At 40.4% G+C, this 10668-nt stretch overlaps 1 protein-coding gene across 1 annotated transcript in view; it reads right to left on the minus strand.

Annotated features, from left to right (window-relative positions):
• The window catches only part of LOC108284002 (focadhesin-like), a 36619-nt gene extending 26199 nt beyond the window's left edge, over positions 1–10420 (minus strand). Inside the window, exon 1 of the mRNA XM_017500641.2 lies at positions 10380–10420. The gene's annotated coding sequence lies outside the window, so the exon portion shown is untranslated. The remainder of the gene's footprint in view (positions 1–10379) is intronic.
• Between the last annotated feature and the right edge of the window lie 248 nt (positions 10421–10668).

The following is a 10668-nucleotide window of genomic DNA, read 5'->3' on the forward strand; positions in this document are numbered from 1 at the left end:
AAATCAATGACATGGGAAAAAGAAGGAGTGTAGGGATTGTACAGAATAAGTGACTAAACAGACATAATAACCAAATTATATTATATTTGGGAAATTTATGTGACTCAGATTTCAAAAACCAATTCTACTAAAACAACCTTGGCACAACTGAGAAATTCCGAATATGGACAATATTGGATAACATTTAGTAACTGATATTAATTTTGTTAGGGTTGATTAATGACATAGTAATTACACTTTAAGAAGTCCTTATTAGTTAAAGACAATTATTTAAAAAATAAAAAAAAAGCTAGGGAGAAAAAAATGTTAGAGAGAAAAACAAGATTGACAAAATGTTGATGTTGTTGAAATTAAGTTCATTTACTATACTCCCTATTAATGTGTGTTTGTTTTAAATTTTCCACAGAAAGACATTTTTTAAAATGAAACAGAATAAAAGTAACCAGAGATTGTAAGATTGCAATGTGAACTGTCAAAAAAAATTATTACCATTTTCAACTGCTAATTTGCATGGATGAAGATTTCCTTAATGGTCTGCAACAAAACCAAAATACAAAATCACAATACAAAAATAAATTGGAGGCTGAGGCACATAGATTATCATTTTTATTCATAATCATTCATTTCAATGTTATGCTCCTTATAATAGCTTCATGGTTCAGACTGACTTTATAATAAGAGTACACTATAAATTCAAATGTAAAATAGCTTTATTTTGAATATTAAAACATGTATCTGAAGTTCTCAGTAATATATTTGGAGGTGGAGAGAATGTCTAAGGCCTTAGAAAAGGTTTTAAAATGTTCTATTCCTTTCACATACCGCTTCAGCTTTGCTTTGAACAAAAAATGTTATGACTTACAACTCAAAGAGGTTGCTATTAAGTACCAAGAAAAAGTATCACATATAGTTGATAAGAGAGCATGATAGTCTTCTTGCAAAGCATAAATTAGAATATGGATGTGGAAGAATACTTGGTCAAGTATTCTTTTAAAAAATGGATTGCAGCTGGGCACGGTGGCTCATACCTATATAATACCAGCACTTTGAAAGGCCAAGATGGGAAGATCACTTGAAGTCAGGAGTTCGAGACAAGCCTGGACAACATGGTGAAACCCAGTCTCTATTAAAAATGCAAAAATTAGCCAGGCATAGTAGCACGCGTCTGTAATCCCATTTACTTTGGAGGCTGAGGCACGAGAATCACTTGAACCTGGGAGGCAGAGGTTGCAATGAGCCAAGATCGTACTACTGTACTTCAGCCTGGGCAACAGAGCAAGACTCTAGACAGACAGACACACAGACAGACACAGACAGACAGACAGAAAGACAGACAGACAGACAGACAGACAGATAGATAGATGATAGATAGATATTGCAAAAGTACTTGTGACGGAGGCCAGGAATTTCCTCAGATAATGGCCCAGAGCTTTTCCATACAGAATAGAAGAGATACCTAAGCCTGAAAAAGGTTGTAGTACCTTTCATTCCTTCATTCAAGAAATAGTTATGAGATGCCTATCTTGTATACTGGGAATATGGAGAAAAATCCCTGCCCTTATAGATTACATTCCTAATAGAGGGAAGACAAAAATAAGCAAAATAGTAAATTATACAGCATTTCTGAAGATAAGTGCTGTGGATAAAAGTAAACCAGGGCGGGGGAGAGACAGCATTAGAGAGAGGTTTCTATTTTTAAAAGGAAGGTCAGAGAAAGGCTTACTGTGGAACTACTCAAGGAGACATAAAGGGGGTAAAAGAGCAGTTTCGTCATCTTAGAAATGAAGATTCTAGGCAGAAAGAGTAGCAGAGCCAAAGCCATGGGGAAAGCATGCCTTGGATGTTCCAAGAGCAGCAAAGAGGCTAATTTGAGCAGATTAAGCGAGAGAGGGACAGAGTGGTTGTAAAAGAAGTTGGAGAGGGAACAGAAGTGTCAGATCATGTCCTCAAAGTACAATTCCAAGACTGTCTTACTTTGGGTGGCAGCGGGAAGCCACTGGAGGTTTGGGAGTAGAGAAGAGATCTAACTCATGTTTTAAAAAAAATCACTCTGGCTGTGGTTCCAACAATACTGTAGGGGGAAACAGAAGCAATCTGTTAGAAGGACAGGATGGACGGCAAAAAATAGCCTCCTATTGCTCCCAATCTCTGTATACAAACCTCTTTACAAAGTGACTTTGCTGCTCCCTTCATAAAAAAGTAAACTAATTTTCTATCCCCTTCATCTGGCTTGACCTTGTGACCTACTCTCACCAACAGCAGGTAAAATTCTAAGTCTAGGCCTCAAAAGCCCACGTAGTTTCCTCTTGTTCTCTTGCTTCCATTAGACCACCGTGTAAAGAAATATAAACATGAGATAGTTTACTGAACCACGTGGAGCAGAGACAAGCCACCTCAGCTGAGGCCTCCAAACCTACCAGTCCCCGTCACTACATGAGTGAGCATGGGCAAGATGAGCAAAAGAGCTTCCCCCATCTACCCCAAGCCCAACCTAAGTTGCCAACCACAGAATCACAAACTAATAGATAACTGCTGCTTTAAGCCACAAAATGTTGGGGGTAGGTAACTATAAATAACTAATACAAAGGCTATTGCAAGATCCAGAGCATAAACAATGGGGCTTAGACTAGGGTGAGAGCCACAGGTAGTCACAAGTACTTGGATTCTAATTACATTGTGAAGGTATGGCCAACATGCTTTCCAAAGTAACAGTACATATAGATAGTGAGAGAAAGAAGAGTCAAGGATGATACCCAGGTTTTTAGCCTATGTCATGAAAAGAATGCAGTTTCTGTTAACTGAGATAGGGAACATTATAGGTTAAAAAAGGAAATTCAGGAGTTGAGTTTGAAATATATATTAGTCATCCAAACAGAAAATGCTGAGTAGGCACTGGATATAAGGAGTCAGGAATTCAAGAGAAGGCCAGGCTGAAAACATAAATTTCAAGGCCAGTACGGTATTACTAGTACTTAAAGCTATTATTTAGGTCGGGCACAGTGACTCACAACTGTAATCTCAGCACTTTGGGAGGCCGAGGTGGGCAGATTATTTGAGGTCAGGAGTTTGAGACCAGGCTGACCAATCTCTCTACTAAAACTACATAAATTAGCCTGGCGTGGTGGTGCATGCCTGTAGTTCCAGCTACTCGAAAGGCTGAAGCAGAAGAATCACTTGAACCCAGGAGGCAGAGGTTGCAGTGAGCTGAGATAGTGTCACTGCACTCCAGCCTGGGTGACAGGGAGACTCCATCTCAAAAAATAAATAAATTAATAATAATAATAAAGCTAACATATAAAAGCTGAATGATATGATCCAGAGGCATAAAGTCTAATGACTGAGCCCTGAAGCACTCCAATGTTAACAGCCCTCTTATCAGAAAGATAAGGAAGAACCAGCAAAGGAATCTAAAAAGGGAAAATGAGGTAAAAGAAAAACCAGGAATTGTGGCATCTCTGCTAGTAAGGGAAGAAAGCGTTTTAAGAAGCAGAGAGTGGACCAGGCACAGTGGCTCATGCCTGTAATCCCAGCACTTTGGGGGCAAAGGAGGGTGGATCACTTGAGGTCAGGAGTTCGAGAACAGCCTGGCCAACATGGTGAAACTCCGTCTCTAATAAAAATACAAAAATTAGCTGGCTGTGGTAGCACATGCCTGTAATTTCAGCTACTTGGGAGGCTGTGGCAGGAGAATCACTTGAACCAGGGAGATGAAGGCTGCAGTGAGCCAAGGTTGTGCCACTGCACTCCAGCCTGGTTGACACAGTGAGACTCTGTCTCAAAAAAAAAGAAAGAAAGAAAAAGAAAAGAAAAACAAAAATAAAGAAGCAGAGAATGACTAGCTATCTCAAAAAAATGCTGACAGGTCAACTGAGTGGTAAAATTTTTGAACAGACTTTTAGACTGAGGAAAATGCAAGGGCCAGACATGGTGCCTCCGCCTGCAATCCCAGTACTCTGGGCCCCAGCAGGAGGACTACTTGAGGCCAGAAGTGCAAAACCAGCCTGGGCAACATGCTAAGTCCCCACCTCTACAAAAAATAGAAAAATTAGCCAGTGATGGTGGTGCCTATCTGCAGTCCTCGCTACTCAGGAGCCAAGGCAGAAGTACCCCTTGAACCCAGGAGTTCAAGGCTGTGGTGAGCTATAATCACACCATCGCACTTCAGTGTGGGCAGCAGAGCAAGACTCTGTCTCCAGATGAAAAATAAAGTCAACAATGACTTTTAGAAGAGCAATTTTTTGATACAAGTGAGAGAAAAAAGCCTGTTTAAAGTAGGTTTAAGAAAGAATAGAAGGAAAGTAATTAGAAACAAGTATAGTTATACTGAAGGGGGTAACAAATTGTACAGTGGCTTAAGCAGGAATGGGGTCAAAAGCTATTATTTTAACATGGAAAAATATTAGCATACTGGCATACTGAAAGGAGGGGAAATGCAATGGTTAGAGAGAGGGATGCTAGAGCTAAATCCTTGGGAAGGTAAAGGAATGAAACCTACTGCATGAGTGAGGAGCTGTCCTTAGAAACAGACTCTGGGTCAGAAAACAACAGATGAAAATCTTAGGTAAATGCAGGTATGCCCACCTCCCACATTCATGGCAATTTTCATTCACATCAAAGCATTTTCTATACCTCTGGGCCCAGAATTGTCCTAAAAATAATCAACATAACCTTCTAATTCTACCAATAGATAAGAATTGGCACACATGATGAAATGTATTTGCAAAAGTATTTTGGGAGTTCAAAGGTCAGGAAAAGGTACATAAAGGCAAATAGGCCACACTGTCCATGCTTTCTCCAACAGATAACACAAATATTCACTGGAGACATATATGTTATTTTTAAATTTAGAAACAGTACTATGCCAACTGCCCTACTCCAAGAGAAACTATGACTTGATGAGTAATGTTGACAACAGAAAGCTTCATCAAAACTTAAAGTCCCAACTGCTAAAAGCTAGCCATATACACTTCAGAAAAGCGCTGTCACCCTTATAACCAAATCTAACCTCTTTCCAACCTGTCCTCTTCTCCTCTAAATAATCTTTCCTCCCTTTCTGATTCCTTCCCAAGCTTTTACAATGATATCATAGTCAACCAGCTTTCTTATATCCTCAGCCTCTTCACTAGATGCTCCCCATACCTCCCAGGCCTAATAGAAGCTAAACTCCCCTGCATTGGTGCCCCCCATCAGCAAAAGCTAATCATGCTAATCATAGGCCCAGAGGAATGTTTCCAGACCACTTACCCCAACCCATCACCATCCCCTGTACCTTTGAGGGCATAACATCTAAGTATCTTCATCTCTCATATATACTGATGACCACCATAGGCAATCTAAGTCCTCAGCAATTAGGATCACATTCTGCCTTTCCTCCCTGGGTTCCACAGTCATCTGGGGTCAGTGTCTAGGTGAGGAATTCATCCAACACACCACCAGCCTCATTGTTCCCGAACATCTCTGTTTCTACCATCTGTATGAACAGCCAAACCCTATACACCATCTGCACCCTAAAAATCTTAAATTCCAATATTCTACTCTGACCACAGAATATTTCTATCCTTTTAAAGTTATCTCCCTTTTAGCTACAAACACTTGTATATTTACTTCATCCAGACTTTTAATCCTTTGAACCAATTATGTTCTCTCAATCTCTCAGCTCCTCCTGACTCTGTTACCATCCGTAACCAGTCTAAACTTTACATTCCATCACTCTGACCATTCTTTCATCAATATTTTCAACTCTTTTGCATTCTTACCATATGCACATAACAAAATCCAAATATTATATCAATCCAACTATTCATCATCTCTGGTTCTAGTGAATTTTGCTGCCAAAAGTCACACAATCATATGTACTGGTATTATTACAAATTAATGATCCTGGCCTATCTGGGAAACCTTCCAAAATCTGCAGTTTGCCCTCTCTTCTATTCCCTAATGGCATCTGACTAGTCTCTTCTTGGATTCTCTCCCTCCTTATCTTCTGGACACTGTCATTAGGCTGTTCCTTCCCTCTTTTTTATTGGGTCATCTTTCTTACAGGGTGGTGTTTCCCAGGGTTTCCCTTCTGTTTTATTCTTGTTCTACAAGCTTGCTCTTAGGCATCATCCATTCTCACACTGTTTTAACTACCTATAAGTTGATAGCATCCTAATCTCTATCTCCAGCCTAGAATTCTCTTTATCTCCAGACCAAAGCAACCAAATGCCCACTGAACAGCACCAACTGTGTGACCCAAACCCATGCCCAAGACTACTGATTTTATTCTCCCCATACATCTGACATTCCTTATGTGATTCCTATCTTGGGAAGTCATAAACCTAAGAGGTATCCTTGACTCCATCACTTCTGCATCCCCTACATCCATCTGGCCACTAACTCAATCACCTGAATATACCTGAAATCCATCCTGTTCTCTCAAGTACCACTGCATTTTCAGAGTTCTGCCCCGTCTAATGGAAATGTTTGCCTTACTCCATTATAATTCATTCCTCACACTGCCTCAAGAAACTGATCTTAACTTTCTTCCACTTAAAATCTATTACTCATGGATCACCATAGCCTCCAGAATAAAGCTCAAAATGGCTAACATTGTGGGAAGAGAGCTATCATCATTTACCCCTTGTTTACTTTTTAAAGTTCAACTCTCTATTCTCTCTCCTAACACATGAAGGGTCTATATTCTGTCTCTAACCTACCTGTTTGTCCTCACTGCTTTCTTGTGCCTGGAATGTCTTATCCTCTAACCTTACCAGCTAATTCCTACTTACTTTCAAACTTCAATTCAGAGGAAAAGTCTTCCATAAGTCTTCTCTGAATCTTCTCGAACCCTGCACACAGTTTTCTTCTATCCCCCACTGTACGCTATGTGAACAACTAAATTATAATCTTTATCTCATTGTATTTTGGCCTTGTTTATGGTGTCCATGTAATACTGTAAGTTCCTTAAAGAAAAGCTAGGGACCTAGCACCAAAGTAGTTGCTGTCTTTGGTGAATGAAGGAATAAATAATAAATGATGAATATAATACCTTTAATAATTATGACTCTTTAAAAATTGCATTTAAATGTTTCAACAATTTAAAAAATTTAATAAAAAGTTTCCTCCATTCCTCCCCATGTGTATGCCCTAATAGCATATACTAAAACTAGGTTTGGTTACATAAACCAACATGTGCAATGATTGTGAAACAGGGTAAAACTTAAGTGTAAATTATGAAAGCAGGTAGGCCAAGTAGAAAGACTTGTCACGAGAGAAGGGAAAGATACACTCTGGAAACCAAAAAACTTCATAATAAAACTACAGTTACAACATTCAAAATTACTATATTACATTTGTTCAACACACTTATCAGTCAAATTAGCAAGAACTCATCTGACCAAGAGGAGCTTAGAAGATACATTCGAAGGTACTAGAAAGAACTGAAATCTTCAGTTTAGGAGCTTCAGTGGAATGCTTCATTGGTCCCCAGGCAAGTGAAAAGATAAAGCTTTAAATAAATAATAGTAATAAACTGACTATCTATGCAAATTGGATTCTCAACTCCCTTTGGCCTAAAGAAATGTTTTCCCATCAAGAACAATGGAAAACTATACAGTAAAGTCAAGGGTTTTGAAACATCTTCAAAATATATAAAACTAAAGTAACTCAGGCTAATTAAATGAAAACCAATACAAACTTCTAAAATCATAAATGAAATTTTATTACTTCCAATATGAGACCATAAGTACTTGGGGGTTATAAAAACTATATTTCAATCCATTGTTTGAAAATAGATGGGCTGTTCCACATCACTTAAAGCTTTGTTGTTTCAAATCATTTACATAGGGGAAATTCGCAAATATTCCTTGTCCTATCAGCTAAGCAAAACATGTTTCTTATTACGTGGAAATAGCAACACAACCTCCATTTAATCTATTACTGTGAATCACAGAATTATATTATACTCATATAACTATACTATACCTTATTATATCATACATCTCTAGATCTATAGATTTCTCATCTGCTAATAGGTACTACCCACTTGATCAAAATTTAAATTATCACCCTGATTTTCTTTTTGTACGTAAGCTAAGTTTATTGTTATATGTCAAGAAATACTGATTAAGATCAAGTTTTGCTATAAACTCAGTAATAATCCTGACACTATTATTTCCTTATATTTCCTCCAAATATAATTATAATTGTATTTCTTATTGTGTTTTTTTTACACTAAAATGCTAATGTCCTCAATTCTTGAATTTTCCCCCACTAACCTTCCAATCTTGATCAGGTTCATTTCTAGAACTGAAAGATGCAGCAGCAAGACAGGTGGATCACTTGAGGCCAGGAGTTCAAGATCAGCCTGGCCAAGATGATGAAACCCTATCTCTACTAAAAATACGAAAATTAGCCAGGCATGGTGGCATGTGCCTGTAATCGCAGCTACTTGGGAGGCTGAAGCAGGAGAATCACTTGAACCCGGGAGGTCGAGGTTGCAGTGAGCAGAGATCGTGCCATTGCACTCCAGCCTTGGTGACAGAGTGACAATTTGTCTCCATAAAAAAAAAAAGTATCAAATGCAAAATTTTTAAGTTATATTTTCTTAAATTTCCTAAACTTCTAATAGTGATATATAAAATTTAATTCAACTAATGATTTGTGGACAATATCCCAAAAGTATTATGAAGCTAACAATACTATGTCTCAGACTAACTGTTTTAAAAATCCTTTTAAACCTGGAAAAAGGCCAAACGATTTACTGGTAAGTATCAGCAGTCAATCAACAAATGAAAAACTCTTGTTACATCTCCATGAAAATTTTGATCTCAAACTATTTATTGGTCTTTTGATTATCAGGCCTCTACTGGAGGCAACAATCAGCTAAAATCCAATAAATTTCAGATTAATGAAATAAATGTTAAAATAGACACAATATTGATAAATACTAGCCAAGCAATCGTAACTACCTAGCACTGATTAAGTAAGCCAATAATCAAGGTAGAGGTTTTAGCTTCCACTAATCTATCAAAGCAAGTCAAAATGCTTTGAAAATTGCATTTTTATGCAATTGTTTCAATACCATATCTTTGTACGTAACATTAAATAGCTCGTGATTACTACATTTCAAAATTTAGATGAGTCACAGTGCTTTCAACACAGGAATTGGATGTGAATCAAAATTGCAAACATGCACTTGCTTGCTAGTCAAAAAGTGAATGTGGATGGATACAATGTTCGTTGACACAGTAAAACATAATATTAAATACATCCTGTGTTTTTAAAATAGTTACTTTCTAACTGCTAACACGGTTCAGGAAACACACCATCTACCCCTCCTCTCCTTGAAAATCTCAAAATTATACTAATCCATTCCCCTTCTTACAGATAGACCACTGAAACCTGGAGTCACTACTGATACAGTTATCAGGATTACCCCTCAGGGCCACCATGGTTTAAGGGATACTAGAACCTGAAAATAACAACAACAACAAAAAACCCATCTCAAATCTAGACAATAAAACTGGCATATAAACTGGAAGAAAACGCAGGAAATGCCAATCTTAGTATCTGGTATGAGGCTGACCATCATTAATCCATCAAAAAAGTTTGGAATGGATGAATGAATGCATGAAATTGGCAGGATGATTTCACTGATTTCAAAAGCTCCAAATTCAGGAACCACACTGAGAGATCAGGACGCCACAACTGAAACTAAAACTGATGAAGGGTAAATGCAACACAACTGCATGTCTCCCCACGTTATCTGCTGCGAAAATTTCAAAATATATATATAGTATTTCTTCAGGTAACTTCCGCAAGTGCGGACAGAGCCAGAGAACTAAGAGGCTGAAAACAGGCCCTGCTCACCCATAAGCCTTTGCATTATAAGTGGACACGATCTGAGTGAGTCACCGGGAATGAGAAAGAGACAGTCACCCCAGGCCAGGCAGGACGCGGCCAGAATCTCCTGCTCTGCCCCCAACTAGAGAACCGGTCGAAGGAGAGAGTGGGACGACTGCAACCTGCTGCAGCTAAGTATGCAAGGATCCCGCCGACCGGCTTCCGAGTCGGGATTCCACTAAGTCCCACCGCAGCCACCAGAGCGAGCCCTGCCCAGGTATCTCGGAGATCCGTAACCTCAGAAGGCCTGGCCCTCCAGGAGCTCAGAGCCCCGGCAGGGCCGGACGAGTGCAAACAGCAGGACCTGCCCTCCGCCGCTACGCGGCCCTGCCGCCACATGCTCCACTGCCCCGTCTCCCAGAGCAGCCCCAGCCCCGCAGGGCCGCAGCCGCAACCCATGCAAGCCGACCGGGCCGCAGGCGGCGCGACCCGGCGGCTCTCTAGCAGGCAGCAGCGGTGGCAGCCGTGGCAGCCCGCCGCCCCGCACGGCTTACCTCCCTTCTGCCACAAGCTCAGCCTAGCGCCGGCTGTCTGACGTGGCCCGCCCCGCCGCCTCGAACGCTCGGAGGCGGGGACTGCAAGAGAAAGCCAATGAGCTGCACACCGCGAGGGCCTGTCCCGCCTCCTCAGGCTGCGGCCCGCCCTCCCCCGCTCGCGCGCAGGCGCGTCCAAGGCCCTGGCCGCGCACTGCGGCTAGAAGGCGGCGTGGGCGGCAGACTGGAGCTCTGCAGCCTAGCGGGCGCGGGGAGGGTTGCGCGCGGGGGCTGGCTGTGGAGCAGCACC

The sequence above is a fragment of the Cebus imitator genome, unplaced genomic scaffold, assembly GCF_001604975.1.
Source record: "Cebus imitator isolate Cc_AM_T3 unplaced genomic scaffold, Cebus_imitator-1.0 Scaffold267, whole genome shotgun sequence".
In the NCBI taxonomy this organism is placed as follows: domain Eukaryota; kingdom Metazoa; phylum Chordata; class Mammalia; order Primates; family Cebidae; genus Cebus; species Cebus imitator.